The 21,838-nt window shown below is 38.6% G+C and overlaps 1 protein-coding gene and 1 long non-coding RNA gene across 2 annotated transcripts in view; one reads left to right on the top strand and one right to left on the bottom strand.

Moving 5' to 3' along the window:
* Positions 1–21,838, top strand: part of LOC138928268 (piezo-type mechanosensitive ion channel component-like) — a 569,725-nt gene that overhangs the window by 436,770 nt on the left and 111,117 nt on the right. The window lies entirely within an intron of this gene.
* LOC138928270 (uncharacterized) lies at positions 3,302–4,088 on the bottom strand. Its single transcript, XR_011444784.1, has 3 exons — positions 3,891–4,088; positions 3,473–3,826; positions 3,302–3,406 (listed from the first exon to the last, which is right to left on the bottom strand). It is a non-coding gene; the product is annotated as an uncharacterized lncRNA (long non-coding RNA).

Here is a 21,838-nt window from a genome sequence, read left to right as displayed (position 1 = left end):
TTGCACAAGCGCCCACAATTGTCTTACTTGTCACGGTCGGCATCACACTTTGTTGCATCCAAGCGACTCATCTTCTAGTGTTCCGATTCCTCGTGATGACACCCGACAAATATCTCCACCTATCCAACGGATTTCGTCGTTCTCTACACGAGTGACCAATGCGGCCGACTCCTTCAATTACTGGGTTCCATACAACGACGGCAAAAGCAGACGTTCCCGAGGTATTTCATCCTACCAATGCCGAGTCTGTCAAGGGAACCATCCTCTTCGGAAGTGCCACCGTTTTCTTCGGCTTGATGCGAAGAAACGGCTCCAGGCAGTCATCGACAGGAAATACTGCGTCAACTGCTTGGCCCACCACCATTCTGGAGGATCTTGCCGTAGTAACGACCGATGCCAGTCGTGTGGACAGGATCATCACACACTTCTACATGCCGACGACCGCTCAGCGACTCCAACACTTTCTCGAGCGAAGGACTTCTGATATTTTGCTGCGTATCCTCGCAAGGGGGGGAGAATGTTCAGGTCAGGAGCTTATGTTCCCGCCCCCCGCGACTCCGAAGCGCTCCCGCTTCTTCAAAGCTCCTCAGCTCGCTCTCTCGCTCCCGCTCTTCTAGCGGATGCTTCGGCTCTGGCCGATCGTCGCATCGCTGAGCGGCCGCTCCCGCTCTCCTAGTTGTTTGATCTCCCACTCCAGCTTGTACATTTTAATTCCTAATTAGAACTCCAATAAAGCGGATCGTTAACATTGAAAATAACCACGCCCCCCCGGCCTACTACTTTCTTGCGGTATTCTTTTTGGTGGTGATTTTCCCTTTCGCGATTTCGGTGATTTCTACGGTGGTTTTCGTTGACTGCGGCGCGGGAGTTGTTACAAAATAACTTTGTGCTTATCTGGAGATATTGGAAATTGAATTTCCCCCCCCTCGAGCCGACATAGTTGTTTGTTCCTTATTCGTTGGTTTTTATTATATATATGTATTTTTTTTTTTATTTATTTTTTATTATTATTATTATATTTAATCGAGTCTGAGGAAAGCTTGCACCTTAAGTCAGATACCACTAGCTTCAGCGCCGAAAAGGCTCTTTCTACAGAAACCTCCGTAGCAGGAACACAATGAACAACCTTAGCCAGAGTATAAGGGCATGGATAAGTGTATTTTTTACTCTCCCAATACTCCATTATGTTCACATTTGGGTCTAGTGACTTGGGAGAGTATCCATTAATTTTTATTTCCGCCAATTTCAGTTCAAGAAATTCCAGGGTAATTATCTTAGTATTTATGTTTGTTTGTGAAACGGTGAATTTTTTATTATATGCACTTATGTACATGTACATATTTGTGCACATGCAATAACCACAATATATACATCAAACGAAAGGTATTGAAGCGTTTTATTATTTTAAAAATTGCAAATAATTGTTTTAACTCAACTTTTCTATACAAATTGAAAAATAATAATTATTTTACAACTTTTTTATAAAACTTGAATAATAAGAATTAATTTCCTATTTTTTCTATATAATTGTAAAATAACTCTTATTTTATAATTTTTATTATAAAAATAATAAAATAACTCTTATTTTATAATTTTTATTATAAAATTTATAACTGTTACGATCCCTGCAAAAAACTATCCAACTCCCTTGGTATCTCCTATCAGAATGTTAGAGGCCTACGCAGTAAGCTAGCTAAATTGTTTTCTGACAGTGTTACATTTGCTTCCCAAGTAATTGTGTTCACAGAAACCTGGTTAAAGACGGAGATTCTGAGCTCCGAAGTTTTTCCAGCTGCGTTCACAGTATACCGGCTAGATCGGCCTATCAGACGAGGGGTTATAGCGGTTGACTCCACTCTCACTTCCGAATTAATAACTTTCGAGGAATGCAACGATGTTGAATTCCTTTGCGTGAAGCTATCAGTTAATGTTAGTTCCATTTTTATTACATGTTTCAGTTGGTCTCCAAAAGACTTTCGGATAGGGACCATTTAGTTAGTAGTTCTTGTTGATTGGGCTATTTGGTCCCTAGATAATTCCATTAACCACAATACATCACAAAAAATGTGGTTTACCAAAGAACACTTCAATTAAACGGATAATTTGCCGAAGGTGGCGTAACGGAGTTCGCCGGGCTTAGTAGTTATTTATATTTTTTAAAGAACAAACGCTTGTTGTTTCGATAAAAACATAAATAAATAATAAAATAACATAACATAAATAAAATAATAAATATAATATATTTGTTCCGTTGAGTTCTGCACCGTTGAGTTCCGCACCTGATGAAAAAGAAAACCACAAAAATCACTTCTTTTTTTTTTTTGTTCACTGTTTCCTGGACGCTGGCCCACTGTGTCCTCTTGGCGTTCTTTCTCGCTTTATTCCTTGCGGTGCCGAGTCGAAAGAGGAGGAACAATTTTCCCCAATTTTCTCTATATTCTAATCATCTTCACTCACTTTTACGGCATTGCTCTTTTTATCAGCTTTTGCCTTTGGTAGAATCTCCGAACTTTCATTCTATTCCACTTACACTAAATTTATGTTTAACAATAAACCATATTGGCGCTACCAAACTCAAGCAAGTGGTCTGATGAGTGGGGTAGTGCCAACGAAACGATCGTCACCACATCGGCTACTTGTCTATTGACAAGTTCTTTTTGTTGTTTTTAGCTACAGTCGAGGCTTTGATTTTTATAAATCGAGATTCGCCCCAAAAAAAGCCGACGGAGATTCGCCCCAAAAAAGCCCCAAAAAAGCAAGTCTGACTTGCATGCCAAACAACTGGTTAAAAACAAAAAAAAAGAACTATTGCCGATTTTCTGGGTTTGCTTTTGCCTTTACATCGAAGCTTACGATTCTCAACCGGTCTAAGCTTAGATTGAAGTACCAAGAAAATTATCAATAGTTAGCAAGTGGTCTGATGAGTTGCGTAGCGCCAACGAAACGATCGTCCCCACAGCTGCTACTTGTCTATTGACAAGTTCTTTTTGTTGTTTTTAGCTACAGTCGAGACTTTGATTTTTATAAATCGAAGCCGACTGAGACCTCAAGTCTGCAATTACGAATGTCTTATTAATATATTTTACTTTTTTTTTAGCTTTATATTTGATTTACTTACTTTCCATAATATAAAGAATGAGCAGACGCTGTGGTATAAGGATAAGATCACCGCCCCCACGTAGCCGACAAGAGGCAGCTGGACAATTGTGCGTCCTTGATACCTTCACTTACCACCCGAGCCTCGTGATTCGTAACACGAACGCCATTAGTTTCTCGCATTATTCCTATATTTCACTACACTTGCTGTGAGTTATAAGAACCACTAGATTGTACTGACCATAGTCTAACATAAACAGCTCTGGAAGCCATGTTTTTCCATTAATTAATACTTTGACCGTTCCTTAACCTTATAATAATTAAAAAAAAAAAAATTTATTAAATTTATTAAAAATAATGAAACAAGTACATTTACGGTTATCCACTATCTGATTCTGAGTAATGTTTGTAACTTTTATGATAATATCCCATTTGACTTTGCCTCTTTCTAAGTTGTGCGCTCGATATGTCTTCAGAAAAATCTTCTTTAAATCGTGTCCATTTTATAAGAGTCTCTGGAGATCTATATAAAAATATTAGTTTACCATATAAGTCTTCTTCAAGTCGATACTCCTGTGTTTCACGCACTAAATATATGTCGTTGCACAATTTTAAAACTCGATCCACATATGGTAAATCTTCAAACATTATTCTCCTGTGATTGTTTGTTATAAGGGAACGAATAATCTTAGAAATCACATAAACAGATGTAGTATAGATTCCTATTATGCTAATAAAATAAATTAATTATAAAATTAACAAATTTAATCAACTTAATTCATTTTAAAACGTACCCAGCTTTTTCTAAAAAGCTCATTGCCGTGGGAAAAGATTTATCATTAAATATATATAGAACAACTCCATCATTACAGTTACTAAGTGGTAGAAACGACAAAATTGTAGAGTAAAATTTATCATCGCAGTAATCATACAATTCCCACCATTCTTTATCGTTAGTTTTCTTTTTTCGCAATATCATGGGGCGAGTAAATTTTCCTAAGGTTACAAAATATTTATAAAATAATTAACTTATGTTGACCTCAATACATTTAAATATATTTAAAAACAAAATTGTATTGAAATTATATCATTTTTAACAAGTAAGTAATACATTTTGAATAAAGATATCGTTATGATTTTATCAAACTAAATGTTAATAAATACCAATGTTTAATAAGAAATTAACCGGAAAACGTCTTAAACGCACAAAGAGTCGCATATAGACCTGGGGATCATACTTTACAGGTCACAAAACTTTAAAGCCACCACAATGGTCAAGCACTCTGTCTTGCAGAAGGCAATGAAAATGGAGTGGCTACTCTCACCGCAAAACAAGCAGACTCTACATAATAAAGTTGCCATATATAAGACGATTTTATCTCCCATATGGAAACAAAATTAGGGTAGCGCAAATCAAGATTGCGAATCAGAAACAAGGACATCGAGAGGAACCCGATGGTCGGAGACGTTCTCCAAGATTAGGCAATCGGCTATGCGCAACGCCTCGAAAACCACCCTAATGCTTTGGCCAGACACCTTACAGAACAAGAAGATTAAAAAGATGCCATCCAATCGACCATCCTAAAAGGGTCATTACATAATACAAATAACATAATTTACATAACATAAAACACATAACATAATAAACAATATACACAAGAATATAAAAGTAAATATGTATGTAGGATATCGTTTAGGTAGCATTTTATCTTTCTGTTTTTGTTTTCAATATGTAATTAGATTATGTTGCCTCAGCGGTAAGAGAAAGCTAGTTTAAATCAAATAAACATTTTTAACAAAAAAAAAAAAATGTTAAATAAAGAACAAAACTTGTTCAGGAGGGGGGTGGCCAGGAAATCCTCCGCAAAAGGATCAATACAAGTTTTTCCCACAAAGTAGAAAAAATCCAAAAATTGGGCGTCGAAATGTGACGACATTCGTTTGGGTACTCACTAATCTTAGCCTAAGGGCCCGCTGCCGACCAAGAAGCCCAGCTTAACAGCACGAGAGCGGCAGAGCGGGAAATTAGAACGGTGAATTAGAACGGCTGAGCCGTCCCTAAGCTCGTATGGAAGCGAGCGACGATCGGGAACACGGGTGCGTGCGATTGGAAATTCCGAGGAACGGAGAGCCGGCGAGCGTTGCTAAGCTGGGAGCGCTTGAGCTTTTGGAAGCTAGGTGGGCAGAGGGGGAACGTTCTCCTCCCCCTTGCAATAACTCAGGTTGCAATAAACCCGTGCAACGCTCTGGTGTGGCGGAGCTTCAAGTCGCATCAGAGCGCTCCGTAGGACGTTGATGCCGGAGCGACGACTAGGGCGAACGCCACCGGCGTAGGAACGGCAGCGATGAGAGGCGGATGAGTGCCATGGAGGGCCGGGAGCCTGCTGTACGATGATGAGGAGTTATCGAATGCCATGATCGGGATGCATCACTGAGCGCGAAGCTGATCGGTACTGAGCGCACGAAGACATCGAATTTTCCATAGCGGATGAGCTTTGGCAGACTCGGCAACGGTAGGACTAAGTACCTCGAGTACGTCTGCTTTCCAGAGCGATCGCGGTGTATGGAAGTGAAGCCTTCGTAAGTGATCTGGATTAAAAAAGTATGACATTGAGATGAGTTATAGTCAATAATGTTCAAACTAGAAGTATGGGGGTGACCGATACTGCGAGCGGAGTGGATGCTCTGGACGGTCATGCGGATGCAGAAGAGTGTGGTGGTGCTGATTGCACGTCTTGCATCGGTCACCGCTGCGGCCTCGGAATGTTCGTGGCCCAAGCAGTTTGAACAATAGCGGTTGGCGAGAGCCGCACGGAGCCATTTATCAGCGCTGTTGGCATTTCCGGAGCGGATGGGATCCGCTGCAGACTCGGCAACGGTAGGACTGCGTACCTCGGGTACGTCTGCTCTCCAGGCCAGCAGCACTGCGAGTGACAAGGTATTTTTTCGGTGAACCGTTTGACGAAACGGCAATTCGTGTCGAGAAGACAGACAAACCGCCCGCAGCTGTTGTAGACACTGTTACTTTTGGAACCGCCCAGAAGCAGAGACGGAAGTATGTCAGCTCCAATTAGGACGTCGATTTCAGGACTCTCGAAGAACGTTGGATCTGCTAAGGGGAGATCAGGAAGCTCCTTTCGGAAATCTCTCAGAACTGGATATGATGGAAGTTTTCCAGTGAGTTGAGGAAGAACATAAGCAGTCGTTTTTAACTGCAGCCCGGTTCTGGAGGGAGCGCGAATTGAGAAATTGCAAAGCTTTGTGGCTTGAGCGGCAATTGTATCGTTGAGACCGGAAACTTGGGTCTGCACTGTCTGGAATGGAAGCTTGACGCGATTGAAAAGCCTCTCTGTAATAAAGGTTGCTTCGGAACCTGAATCGATTAGAGCTCACGCTTGGAAGTTGTGGCCAAGATGACAGATATAAATAATCGGCGTGCCTAGCAGGACAGCTTTGGATCCTGACGCAAAACAGACTTCCACATTTCAGTGGTCGTCGCACTGGGTGCGGGTCGTGGACTAGATGGAGCGTAGGGTCTTGGAACGGGAGTCGTAGGATTGTCGCGATGCAGCAGAGTATGATGCCGGCTGTGGCACGTAAAGCAGGAATGGGCACTAGTACAGTCCCGTTCCTGGTGCCCTCGAGGAAAGCAATTTGAGCAGATTTATTTTCTTCTAATGAAATCTGTCCGCTCATTGACATTCATGTCCAGGAAAAGCGGACATATACGGATAGGGTGGTCTTCTCTGGAACATAGATTATACCTTCTTGGTGTTGGAGCCACCCTAGCTTCATAATAATAATAATTCTTCCTTTTGTGTTGTGTGCATGCTACTTGTCTATTTTGTGCTATTTAAATCAATTTAAATTTCATTTTAGTTTGGGCTGCTGCGGTTGCTTTGCATTTTGCTCTTTTTGCATTCCCTTTTGTGCGTTTAGCGTTTGTTGTTTGTTTGCGTTGCCGCGACAGCTATAAACGGTTCTACTCAGTGCTTATCTCACACTCTCCCGCTCTTTGCCCCCCCCCCCCCGCTCTTCTAGTTCCGCTGCATTTAATCCCTTGCACCCTCTCTTAAATAGTGGAGGTACAGTGGTAAGTCCTTATAATGTCCCTTAATATGGTCTGCTTCGCTAAAAATTGTAAGAAAAATATTACTTACGGTGAATTCACCATCACCTGTTGGCTGTGTGATAACATAGTTTATGCCAAGTGCATTGGTGTTGTTGCACGGACAGTAGATGACGTGGCCAAAAATATCGGCGTACGTTACTGCTGCGAGGCCTGCCGCGAGGTGGAGAGGGAAATGATGTCTTTTATGCGGCAAGCCAGGGGTGGTTTTAAAGAGCTATTATTGAGTTTTCGCAAAACTCTTGGCGCTGGATACTCAATTTAATAGCCTCAAGCTATTAAATGAGTCTCCTAGGCGCAAAAAAACGCAACTGGTGGGCAGCATCTAGGCGGATCCCAGCCACCAGTGATAGGTTCTCAACAGCAGCCTCTCTCGACTCTGCCCCCGATCCCGGGACAAATTACAAGAATCCTGAGATCGAGCGAGATTCGGTATCCGAATGCGTTGCGGGTGAGACCGTGCCCTCGTTTTGCCCAGTTCCGTTTTCTCCACTGGGGGGTCCCAACTGTTTTCCTCTCAGAGCCCTAATCCAAGTCCCTGCCAGGGTATCAGGCCCGGACTACCGGCCGAAAGTGGTATGGTGGCTCACTCTGCCGTGCCAAAACCCCTTACGGCAATTCCACCAACAAAACAGTTATTTGGTTCGCGGCTTTCCCCTGATCAGACATCGGAAGATGTCATAGCTTTTATCCAAGGCAAAGTAAAAGTCGATAGAGAAAAAATTAAGATGGAAAAATTTAAATTTTTCTTATCCTAGGAACATTTTGTCTTTCAAGATAAATGTTCCTGACGAAGTCTTTGGCACTCTATGCTCTGCCTAAACCTGGCCACAGCATGTGGTTGTCAAAGAATTTGAAGGTAAGAAAAAGAAAAAGCGGCCTGTAGGAATTACTCTTCCTAGGCCAGATTTTCCCAATGCGCCTTCTATGCCTGTCAAATCCGTCCCAAAAAACTAACCAACTCCCTTGGTATTTCCTATCAGAATGCAAGAGGCTTACGCAGTAAGCTTCCTAAATTGTATTCTGACAGCGTCACATTTGCTTCCCAAGTTATTGTGGTCACAGAAACCTGGTTAAAGCCGGAGATTCTGAGCTCCGAAGTTTTTCCAGCTGCGTTCACAGTATACCGGCTAGATCGGCCTATCAGACGTGGGGGAGGTGTCCTTATAGCGGTCGACTCCACTCTCACGTCCGAATTAATAATTTTCGAGGAATCCAAGAATGTTGAATTCCTTTGCGTGAAGCTATCAGTTAATGGTAGTTCCATTTTTGTTACATGTTCCTACATTCCTCCATTGTCGGAACTTCCTATTTATTGGAACCATCTTTCCGATATTCAGTTGGTCTCCAAAAGACTTTCGGATAGGGACCATTTAGTAGTTCTTGGTGATTTTAACATCCCAGGGGCTATTTGGTCTCTTGATAATTCTACTAATACACTTCTTATCACAACACATCATGATTTTGTTGCTGGCTTGTTTGACATTTCGCTGTCCCAAGTCAACCATGTTCGAAATTCCTTACAGCGCTTGCTTGATCTTTGCTTTGTCTCTGATCCGGCAAGAGTAAATTTAGCTATGGTGGCGCCCCTGACGCAACCCGAAGATCCCTATCATCCTACTTTCGATGTGACTATCGACATTGGGACTGTTCCACGAAATAAATCTGACTATCCAGACCGCCCAAGAAGTCCAAGAAGCTTTAGCAGAATAAATAATTTCATAATTGATTACAACTGGTCCAATCTATACATATGCACTGACAAGGCCGAAGCCGTGGATATTTTTTACAGTGCTATGAATTCCTTTTTTATTGAATGTGTTCCGTTATACTGTCCGTCTACATCAAATAAGACTGCTTTGTTTACCAAAGAGTTGACCCACCTCAAAAATAGAAAATCAAATCTGTATGCAAAATATCAGTAAAGCATTTGACTCTCTTAACCATTCTCTTCTAGTTCGGAAACTCGATTTAATGGGATTTCCGATTGATCTTCTTAATTGGATCTCATGTTATCTAAATGGCAGGTCGCAAAGGGTCCTTTCTAAAAAATAAACTGTCTAATGTTGACTCCCCCCTATTGTTTACATTATTTATCAACGATCTGCCCAAAGTTTTGACCAACTCCAGAGTACTTATGTACGCTAATGACGTCAAGCTTTGTGTGCAATATAACGATGCTACAGACTTACAGACAGATCTTAACAATTTTCAAACTTGGGGCCGCGTGAACTTATTAAACTTGAATGGCTCTAAATGCAAGCTAATGACATTCTCCCGTGCAACTTATACGCTAAATTGCTGCTCTTTGGAAAAAATTAATATAGTTGATGATTTAGGTGTCCGTCTGGATCCTAAACTCGACTTTATCAATCATATTTCGTGCATGGTGAATAAATCCAGGGGTGTGCTTGGTTTCATTAAACGGTGGTCGAAGGAATTCAATGACCCCTATGTTACAAAATCTTTATATATTTCACTTGTTCGTCCTATCTTAGAATATGGATCCTGCGTTTGGAGCCCTCAGTATGGCGTCCACAGTAAACGCATAGAATCGGTTCAAAAGAACTTCTTACTTTTCGCTTTACGCGGTTTAAACTGGGATGCAAACCAGAGGTTACCGTCTTACTCTAGTAGACTCTTACTAATTAACTTACCCTCTTTATCTAATCGTGCTAGGTATTACATTCTTATACAACTTAATCCGTGGTGACGTGGAAAGTACTGACTTGCTCGGTCAGCTAAATTTTCACGTATCAATAAGAAACACTAGATCTTTTTTACCATTAGTTTTGCCCCACTGTAGAACATCCTTTGAACTGCATGAACCCTTTAGAGTCCTCTGTGCAAATTATAATGATTTGTACACCATAATATCTAATGTTGATAGCCTCCCAAAACTAAAAACTTCAATCTTAACCAACCTAGTACGCATGCAAGCAACCAATCCGGCAGTACGCCAGTAGTAGTTTTCCTCGCATTTTTTTCTATTTATTTCCTTCGCGCCTACTAATTGCTAACAGAACAAGATCGTGCTTGGTGTCGCAAGTTCCACTTGAAATGTACTGTACATAGTGCATCAACGTCTTGCAATAAAAAACAAAAAAAAAACAAAAAGTGGTTCATGACGGAATCGTTGATTTTACGTGTATATTTCTACCGTTTAATATAAAGATTAACTCTTCTTCTGGTTTAAAAATTTAGATAGACTCTCCAATTTCTTGTATTGCACAGGATAAGGAATTTGTCCTGTGTGACTAGCGCAATAACTTATAAGTATACTTGTTGCTGGTTTGCAACCTTGTGCGGCGCCCGATGTTTGAACGTCATGCTCTAGGAATTTTGGACTATAGGTAGAGCGGTTAATATAACCTCAACTCCACATAATTTACACAGTTCAACTTTCTACCTTAACGTTTGTCGTTAAAAATTGAAGTGTTAGGAAACGAATAACTTATTTTTTTCACAATTTCACAAAATTAAACACAATTTCAGTTTCACTCTAAGCTTTGAGGAGTAAAGACATGTGACTAGCGAGTGATCCCCAGACCCAACTCTTATCAGTTAAAAACAATAACTACAACAAAAACAAGTGTACAAGTGCACAAACATCGAAAAAAAAGCAATAACAAAACAACTACTGAACAGTTACAAAAACCTCAGCAGGGCACCTGCCCTACAACAACAACAATGCCTCCCGATATAAATAGACTTTTCAAGTCAAGCGACACCGGCCCCAAATTCATCAACATAATCAGAACAGACAATAAAACATTTGAAAATGTATGCCCCTTCCTAATCAAAAAAGTAATCGACTATACATGCAATGGTGTAGTGGAATCGTGCAAAAAAACAAGAATTGGCGGTCTACTAATCAAGACCAAAGACACACTCCAAGCCATTAAACTCATAAAGCTAAGCATCTTCCATGACTTTCCCGTATCAGTTAGTGAGCATAGTACTCTTAACTATTCCAAGGGAGTAATTTACTCAAATGATCAAGAAACATCAATGAAGAAATTATACTGCAAGAACTCAAATCGCAAAAAGTCACAGAAATACGAAACATTAAGAAAATGGATAAAAACGAACTAAAAGAAACCGGACTCATCATTATAACCTTCGCATCACTGACACTCCCAGAGACATTGATGATTGGTTATGAAAAGGTAAACATACGCCCATACATACCACTCCCACTCAGATGCCGCAACTGCCTCAGACTTGGTCACCCCACAACAGCTTGCAAATCAAACACACCATGCAACAACTGCTCCGCAGAGAAACACACATCCAATGACGAAACATGTTCCAACGATAAGTTCTGCATAAACTGCAAATACGACCTTCCAACCAACAAACACAGCCCAATGGATAAAGCATGCCCAGCATTCATAAAGCAAAAAGAGTTGACATCAATCAAAACCCTAGAAAAAGTGGACCACAAAACAGCCGTCAAAATATACTACACCCGACACATACACCAACCAGCACTATACTCTACCACATTAGCAGAACAACCAACCAAAAATGCAACAATACCCACAAAACCACCATCTTGCTCCTCCGATCACCAAACTGCAGTCAAACCATCCAAAAATAACACACCTGCCCAACCACAACAAAGAAAAGCAACATCATACGACGATCTCGAAGTACCCATGGACACCACACCCGCATGAGCCTCAACATCAAATGCAACATCAACACTCAGCTCATCCCTATCAGAAGAACTCAAACTCAAAATTTACTCAAAAAAAAAACAAAACACACTCGCCAAGCCACTTAAATCGAAGGAAAAAAATGAACAAAAACCCAAGAAAAAAAACAAAATCACTTACCTTTTACTTAATAGCGATAGCGTCAGCATTTAACCTTAGCCTACATACAAGAAAATACCATATAGCACTACAAACAAAAACTTAATTTTAACAATGCTAAAAGTCCTCCAATAGAACTTAAACGGGTATATTAACAATTATAGCCAGTTGCAAATGCTTATCAAAAACCACAACCCAAATATAATATCATTACAAGAAACCGCGTTTATCTCGAAACCACGTTTTTCGAACTGGCGGCCATGATATCTCCAGTTCAACTGAACCGATTTTCATGAAACAAAGTGGAATCGACGCAGAATTGTCACCATTTTCGGCTGACGGAACAGATTTTTTTTTAAATTTTTTTTTCTATTTTTTTTTTACACTAAACTACAAAAAAAACGCCGGAAATCGAATTTTTTTTTTTGAATGGCCGCCATTTTGTTTTAAAAATTTAAAAAAAAAATCTGTTCCGTCAGCCGAAAATGACATCTATTCTGATTATAACCCCGTTTTTATTTTTCATTTCGGACGCTCTGGAGACCCTGAATCGTGGCCGCCAGGACGACACCTTTTTTTTCGACCACCAAGTTTGAAGTCTCATTACTCTTTGAACAACCCTCGTATCGAGGCAAGAACAACTTTTTTAGTTACTTTGAACATTTTTGAATACAATAAATAAAAAAAGTTTTCAATTATTCTTTGCGTTTTCAAATAAGAATTTTTTTAAAAAGGGTCCAAAAAACGGCTTTTGAATGAGAAGACCCCCTTAACAACGGATCACCAACTCATTTTTCCACTCACCATACCTTCACCCACATAGACCTCTCCATCGCATCACCCTTACTCTCCCTTAGCTCCAAATGGTACACAGATAACTCCCTATCGGGTAGTGATCACTATCTTATTCATATCGACTTGTTTGAACAGAACATCACCTGCCCTGTTGAAAGACCCAGATTCAACCTTAAAAAAGCTAATTGGCCCCATTTTCAAGAGATTTCAGAAAAGTTATCTAAGGAAAGATCTCCCAGCTCAAACACAAACAAAGAAACAGCCAACATAACTAAAATTTATTCAAGCAGCCAATGAAACCATTCCCGAATCACATACATTTAAAACAAAGAAAATTTTTTCATGGTGGGACGAAACCCTTCAAAAACTCAAAAACGAAAAAAACTTATGTTGGCTTACTCTAAACAGAAACATTGACATGCCAAACATACTTGCATACAAAAAATCAAACGCCAAACTTAAACGGGAAATAAAAATTAGGAAACGAACATCTGTTCTTTATAGCTGAAATAAGTCTAAAGTCCGCCACCCTCAAAATATGGTCAAACATAAACCGCTTCTGCGGTTTAAAAACACGACACAACATTCATTGCCTTACTGACCCCAATAGCCCCACACAAAACATACTTGATAATAATGAAATAACCAACACACTTAGTACCCATTGGTCTAACTCAACACTCGACAACAATTTTTCCCCAACCTTCATTCAACAAAAATCAAATTCAACCCACGACTTCTCACACATCCCATATACTATTGCCCTTAGTATTAAAAAAAAAAGATATCACCATGATCGAAATGCTAGCTTCCATTAATCAACTTAAAGGCACGACTCCGGGACGAGATCGTACTAGCTATCCAATAATAAAAAACCTACCTCCAAACCTAATGAAAAGACTTCTCAACCTTTTTAATAACATCCTTAACTCACATATCCCCCAGCAGTTTAAAGTGAGCACTGTCATACCTATACCCAAACCAAATATGGACAAAATCTCCATTGACTCTTATCGCCTTATCTCCCTCAACCCATGCATAGCAAAAGTCATGGATAAAATCATATCTAAACGGCTTTGGTAGCTAGCTTCAAATGGCAAGCTATTAGACAGCCGTCAATTCGTCAGATAACCTCCTCCCTGTCAACAAAAAATCATGCCTCTATCATTTCTTTAGACTTTGCCAAAGCCTTTGACAGGGTAGGCATCCACAGCATCATGGACGAACTCAAAGATTGGAAAATAGGACCAAAAATAGCCAAATATATATTTAACTTTCTTACCAATAGAAAAATATGTTCTTGCCAATAAGGTATACTCGACCTCACAACCCTTAGACAACGGTATACCCCAAGGTTCACCCTTGTCGGTTATCCTGTTTGTTATAGCCTACAATAAATTAAACCAAATAATAGCCAAACAAAAGAATTGTCAATTCACTGCCTATGCAGACGACTACACTATAATATACAAGCTTAGTAAAAAAATAACTAATCTCAACTTAAATCCACTATTTAGGGAAATCCTTATATGGTGTGACTACTCAGGATCCAAACTCTCAGACACCAAAAGTAAACATTTGCATGTATGCAGGAAAAGAAACTGCAACTTTGCCTTCTGCTTATCTAATATAACACTACAAAATGTAGACACCTTAAAAATCCTAGGAATAACAATTAATAAGAAATACAAATGGAACAATCACATTGAAAACTTAGCTTTACAACTATCAAAAAGACTTAACAAAATAAAATGCATATCCAGTAACAAGTTTGAATGCAACGTTACCACTATCCTTTAAGTGGTAAAAGCAATATTGATGTCCAAAATCGATTATGGAATACATTTATATGGCAATGCCCCCAAGTCCTCCCCACCCAAAAAAACTTCAAAATAATTTTAAATTCTAAACACTCACCTATCGAAAAAATGTATAAAAATCTAACTAAAACCAAGAAGATTCCAAAAATCCCCTCCTCCCTCTATAACACTATTAAACTCTGCAACCAATTCAACATAACATTGACCCCCATAACGACCAAAAAAGAAAAAACTCCACACTGGCTTGGCAGCCAAACAAACACTAATACCTCCTTAAATTCAACCAACAAAACAAACACAACCCCGATTGCCTATCAACAACATTTTAAAGAAATCGTTAATCAAATGAAAAACCGTAAATTTCTTTATACCGACGGCTCAAAATCACCAAAAAGCGTATCATATAGCGTCAGCACAGATAATCAAATAATTCTGCACAAACTACTCCCTGAATTCTCTTCCATTTTCACAGCTGAAATTGCAGCAATCCTTGCCGCTTGCATAGACGCCAAACAAAATAGAGGAAAATACGTTATATGCACTGATTCCCTCTTCTCCTTAAAAGCAATTAACAACACCAACAACCAAAACTATTACACAAGCGAAATTCGAAACATAGTAGGCAAATACAAAACTGACAAACTGACCCTGCTTTGGATACCCGGACACTGCGGTATAAAAGGTAATGACCTTGCAGACACAACAGCTTAAAACACCCACAACTTCCCTCTTATCACAGAATGCAATTACAACCCATCAAATGTAAGCAAATATATCAATCAAAACTTACAAACTCTAGACTACAAAACACTTACAAAAGCATCCCCTTACAAAAAAATAATCTGCCACGAAAAAGCTACCCCTGAGATAGTAAAAAACACATCACGCACAGACTTCAAAAAATTCAGCAGAATCGGACTCGGACACACCAACTTAACCCACCACTACATCCTTAACAAATCCCCACCAACCCTCTGCCCCAACTGCAACATACCCCTTACTATTTGTCACATTTTTATAGATTGCCCACTCTACGATAATGAAAGAATCAACCACCTTGATAATACAATAGAGAAAATAACTTCCTACAAAAACTTAAATAAAACAATAGATTTCCTAAAAGCCACAAACCTGTACCACCTAATTTAATAGCATACTTACTCTAGCTTCTACTCACAATACCTATACTTATATAATTATATTACAACTTAAGCCTCAGAACAAAATCTTGTAAATAATCACTTTAAATTTAATTAAAATCGGGGACAAAGACAGACAATATCTGAGAATATTCCCACCGCAGGTCCCGATTGGATAGTAATTCTGCAGCGATTCGATGGTAGTGTCGGTCTTCTTCAGAAATCCTTAGATCAAAGTGTTGGTGAACTATCCTGGGAATTCTGGATTGGTCTTGATCAGGGACTATGGCAGAGTGGTTAATTTATCCTCAAATCCACATCATTTACACAGTTCAACTTACCACCTTAAGCCTAGTACTCTGAAGTTTGTATACCCTTGCAGATTGGTTTTGAGGTTTATATTATAGATTTAAATGCTGAAAACACTCACAAAACAGAGTTTCATTACATTTTACCTATACTTATTATGTTTACAGTTTGACAGTTACAGTTTTACATTTCCAGTTTTACATTTTCTCTACATCTACCGATCGGTTTATATGGCGGCTATATGATATAGTTGTCCGATTTTTATGAAATTTATACCATAATTCTAGAATAATAAAAAAAGCTTATATCTTAGAGTAGATAAACATACGTTGAAAAACAACGAAACTATAATTTTTTTCCCTATTTATTTCTCGACCGTTCCTATGGCAGCTACATCATATAGTCGTCCGATTTTCATAAAATTTTTACCAAAATTCTGAAATAGTATAAAATGGCCATATCTGAAAAATGGTGCAAAAATGTTGAAAAACAGCAAAGTTATAATTTTTTTTCTACAAATATATCGAACATTTGTATGGCAGCTATATGATATAGTCGTCCGATCCGGCCCGTTCCGACATATATAGCAGTGAGAGCATATAGAAGACTATATGCAAAGTTTCATTCAGATAGCTTCAAAACTGAGGGACTAGTTTGCGTAGAAACAGACAGACAGACAGACGGACAGACGGACAGACAGAAAGACGGACAGACGGACATGGCTAGATCGACTCGGCTGTTGATGCTGATCAAGAATATATATACTTTATAGGGTCGGAAACGTCTCCTTCACTGCGTTGCAAACTTCTGACTGAAATTATAATACCCTGCAAGGGTATAAAAACGGTGTAAAAAAAGGAAGAAGAAGAAATTGTGCCTCTTCGATTTTGCCGGTACTTTGACGACGAAAATGATGCCTGTTCAAATTGAATGGCATTGCCAGATCAAGAAAGTAAACAGCTGATCTCGGGGTGTAACAATAATTCATTTGATTTTTTCTTACGCCCCTAATGGAGGGAAAGTTGAAGGAAAAGTGGCATTGATAGGGGCCGTCAAGGCGAAGCCCGTAATATGGAATTTAACCCACAAAGGACATTTTAATGCCATATTTATTAATATTTTAAATATTTTTTTTTGAATATTTGTTTACAAACAGCTGTCCAGTGCACTGGACTTTCTTCATTTCGTTTGTATCAAAAATGAATAAAATGATATTGCTCTTGCAAAAACCTTACTTTCTGCAATGTTTGTCGATTAAGTTACTTATAGTGTCTATATCAAATAATATTATATTTAAATATTGAAGTGTGTGTACGTTACTGTTACAGCCGTCAAAATATACTACACCCGACACATACACCAACCAGCACTATACTCTACCACATTAGCAGAACAACCAACCAAAAATGCAACAATACCCACAAAACCACCATCTTGCTCCTCCGATCACCAAACTGCAGTCAAACCATCCAAAAATAACACACCTGCCCAACCACAACAAAGAAAAGCAACATCATACGACGATCTCGAAGTACCCATGGACACCACACCCGCATGAGCCTCAACATCAAATGCAACATCAACACTCAGCTCATCCCTATCAGAAGAACTCAAACTCAAAATTTACTCAAAAAAAACAAAACACACTCGCCAAGCCCCTTAAATCGAAGGAAAAAAATGAACAAAAACCCAAGAAAAAAAACAAAATCACTTACCTTTTACTTAATAGCGATAGCGTCAGCATTTAACCTTAGCCTACATACAAGAAAATACCATATAGCACTACAAACAAAAACTTAATTTTAACAATGCTAAAAGTCCTCCAATAGAACTTAAACGGGTATATTAACAATTATAGCCAGTTGCAAATCCTTATCAAAAACCACAACCCAAATATAATATCATTACAAGAAACCCACCTACACTCCACTCAAAACATTCCTATCCCAATTAACTATACCTTTTACCACGAAAATACGGCTATAAACGGATATGGAGGTGTAGCACTTCTAATCCACAACTCAATACAACAACAAATCGTACCGACTAATGCACTCGACTTTGACACAATAGCAGTAAAAATTCACTCCAAAATCAAATTCACCATTATCTCATCGTACATACCACCCAGCAAATCCTTTAAAATACAAAACCTCAGAAACATCTACGACAGTATACGACCCTTTCTAATTACAGGAGACTTTAACAGTTGTCATAGAAGTTGGGGCTCACAGACCAACAATACTAGAGGCAACATAATATTTAAATTTATTAACCAATCTTCACTAATAACACTTAAGGGGGTCTTCTCATTGGGCAACTTTTTTTTCGATTTTTTTTTTTGCATTTATTTATAGCTTGGGATGGTGTGTATATGTCCCCAAAAGGATTTTTGGAAATTCGAAATACTTTAGAAGATATAGCCTTTTTTGTGAAGCAAGATCTATGCAAAATGAGCTTTTTTCAAACTTCAAACGCGTTTATCTCGAAACCACGTTTTTCGAACTGGCGGCCATGATATCTCCAGTTCAACTGAACCGATTTTCATGAAACAAAGTGGAATCGACGCAGAATTGTCACCATTTTCGGCTGACGGAACAGATTTTTTTTTTAAATTTTTTTTTCTATTTTTTTTTTACACTAAACTACAAAAAAAACGCCCGAAATCGAATTTTTTTTTTTGAATGGCCGCCATTTTGTTTTAAAAATTTAAAAAAAAAATCTGTTCCGTCAGCCGAAAATGACATCTATTCTGATTATAACCCCGTTTTTATTTTTCATTTCGGACGCTCTGGAGACCCTGAATCGTGGCCGCCAGGACGACACCTTTTTTTTCGACCACCAAGTTTGAAGTCTCATTACTCTTTGAACAACCCTCGTATCGAGGCAAGAACAACTTTTTTAGTTACTTTGAACATTTTTGAATACAATAAATAAAAAAAGTTTTCAATTATTCTTTGCGTTTTCAAATAAGAATTTTTTTAAAAAGGGTCCAAAAAACGGCTTTTGAATGAGAAGACCCCCTTAACAACGGATCACCAACTCATTTTTCCACTCACCATACCTTCACCCACATAGACCTCTCCATCGCATCACCCTTACTCTCCCTTAGCTCCAAATGGTACACAGATAACTCCCTATCGGGTAGTGATCACTATCTTATTCATATCGACTTGTTTGAACAGAACATCACCTGACCTGTTGAAAGACCCAGATTCAACCTTAAAAAAGCTAATTGGCCCCATTTTCAAGAGATTTCAGAAAAGTTATCTAAGGAAAGATCTCCCAGCTCAAACACAAACAAAGAAACAGCCAACATAACTAAAATTTATTCAAGCAGCCAATGAAACCATTCCCGAATCACATACATTTAAAACAAAGAAAATTTTTTCATGGTGGGACGAAACCCTTCAAAAACTCAAAAACGAAAAAAACTTATGTTGGCTTACTCTAAACAGAAACATTGACATGCCAAACATACTTGCATACAAAAAATCAAACGCCAAACTTAAACGGGAAATAAAAATTAGGAAACGAACATCTGTTCTTTATAGCTGAAATAAGTCTAAAGTCCGCCACCCTCAAAATATGGTCAAACATAAACCGCTTCTGCGGTTTAAAAACACGACACAACATTCATTGCCTTACTGACCCCAATAGCCCCACACAAAACATACTTGATAATAATGAAATAACCAACACACTTAGTACCCATTGGTCTAACTCAACACTCGACAACAATTTTTCCCCAACCTTCATTCAACAAAAATCAAATTCAACCCACGACTTCTCACACATCCCATATACTATTGCCCTTAGTATTCAAAAAAAAAGATATCACCATGATCGAAATGCTAGCTTCCATTAATCAACTTAAAGGCACGACTCCGGGACGAGATCGTACTAGCTATCCAATAATAAAAAACCTACCTCCAAACCTAATGAAAAGACTTCTCAACCTTTTTAATAACATCCTTAACTCACATATCCCCCAGCAGTTTAAAGTGAGCACTGTCATACCTATACCCAAACCAAATATGGACAAAATCTCCATTGACTCTTATCGCCTTATCTCCCTCAACCCATGCATAGCAAAAGTCATGGATAAAATCATATCTAAACGGCTTTGGTAGCTAGCTTCAAATGGCAAGCTATTAAACAGCCGTCAATTCGTCAGATAACCTCCTCCCTGTCAACAAAAAATCATGCCTCTATCATTTCTTTAGACTTTGCCAAAGCCTTTGACAGGGTAGGCATCCACAGCATCATGGACGAACTCAAAGATTGGAAAATAGGACCAAAAATAGCCAAATATATATTTAACTTTCTTACCAATAGAAAAATATCAGTTCTTGCCAATAAGGTATACTCGACCTCACAACCCTTAGACAACGGTATACCCCAAGGTTCACCCTTGTCGGTTATCCTGTTTGTTATAGCCTACAATAAATTAAACCAAATAATAGCCAAACAAAAGAATTGTCAATTCACTGCCTATGCAGACGACTACACTATAATATACAAGCTTAGTAAAAAAATAACTAATCTCAACTTAAATCCACTATTTAGGGAAATCCTTATATGGTGTGACTACTCAGGATCCAAACTCTCAGACACCAAATGTAAACATTTGCATGTATGCAGGAAAAGAAACTGCAACTTTGCCTTCTGCTTATCTAATATAACACTACAAAATGTAGACACCTTAAAAATCCTAGGAATAACAATTAATAAGAAATACAAATGGAACAATCACATTGAAAACTTAGCTTTACAACTATCAAAAAGACTTAACAAAATAAAATGCATATCCAGTAACAAGTTTGAATGCAACGTTACCACTATCCTTTATGTGGTAAAAGCAATATTGATGTCCAAAATCGATTATGGAATACATTTATATGGCAATGCCCCCAAGTCCTCCCCACCCAAAAAAACTTCAAAATAATTTTAAATTCTAAACACTCACCTATCGAAAAAATGTATAAAAATCTAACTAAAACCAAGAAGATTCCAAAAATCCCCTCCTCCCTCTATAACACTATTAAACTCTGCAACCAATTCAACATAACATTGACCCCCATAACGACCAAAAAAGAAAAAACTCCACACTGGCTTGGCAGCCAAACAAACACTAATACCTCCTTAAATTCAACCAACAAAACAAACACAACCCCGATTGCCTATCAACAACATTTTAAAGAAATCGTTAATCAAATGAAAAACCGTAAATTTCTTTATACCGACGGCTCAAAATCACCAAAAAGCGTATCATATAGCGTCAGCACAGATAATCAAATAATTCTGCACAAACTACTCCCTGAATTCTCTTCCATTTTCACAGCTGAAATTGCAGCAATCCTTGCCGCATGCATAGACGCCAAACAAAATAGAGGAAAATACGTTATATGCACTGATTCCCTCTTCTCCTTAAAAGCAATTAACAACACCAACAACCAAAACTATTACACAAGCGAAATACGAAACATAGTAGGCAAATACAAAACTGACAAACTGACCCTGCTTTGGATACCCGGACACTGCGGTATAAAAGGTAATGACCTTGCAGACACAACAGCTTAAAACACCCACAACTTCCCTCTTATCACAGAATGCAATTACAACCCATCAAATGTAAGCTAATATATCAATCAAAACTTACAAACTCTAGACTACAAAACACTTACAAAAGCATCCCCTTACAAAAAAATAATCTGCCGAGAAAAAGCT

Source organism: Drosophila kikkawai, chromosome 3L (genome assembly GCF_030179895.1).
Source record: "Drosophila kikkawai strain 14028-0561.14 chromosome 3L, DkikHiC1v2, whole genome shotgun sequence".
In the NCBI taxonomy this organism is placed as follows: domain Eukaryota; kingdom Metazoa; phylum Arthropoda; class Insecta; order Diptera; family Drosophilidae; genus Drosophila; species Drosophila kikkawai.
Note: the sequence above shows the minus strand (reverse complement) of the source record. Positions and strands in the feature narration are given on the sequence as shown.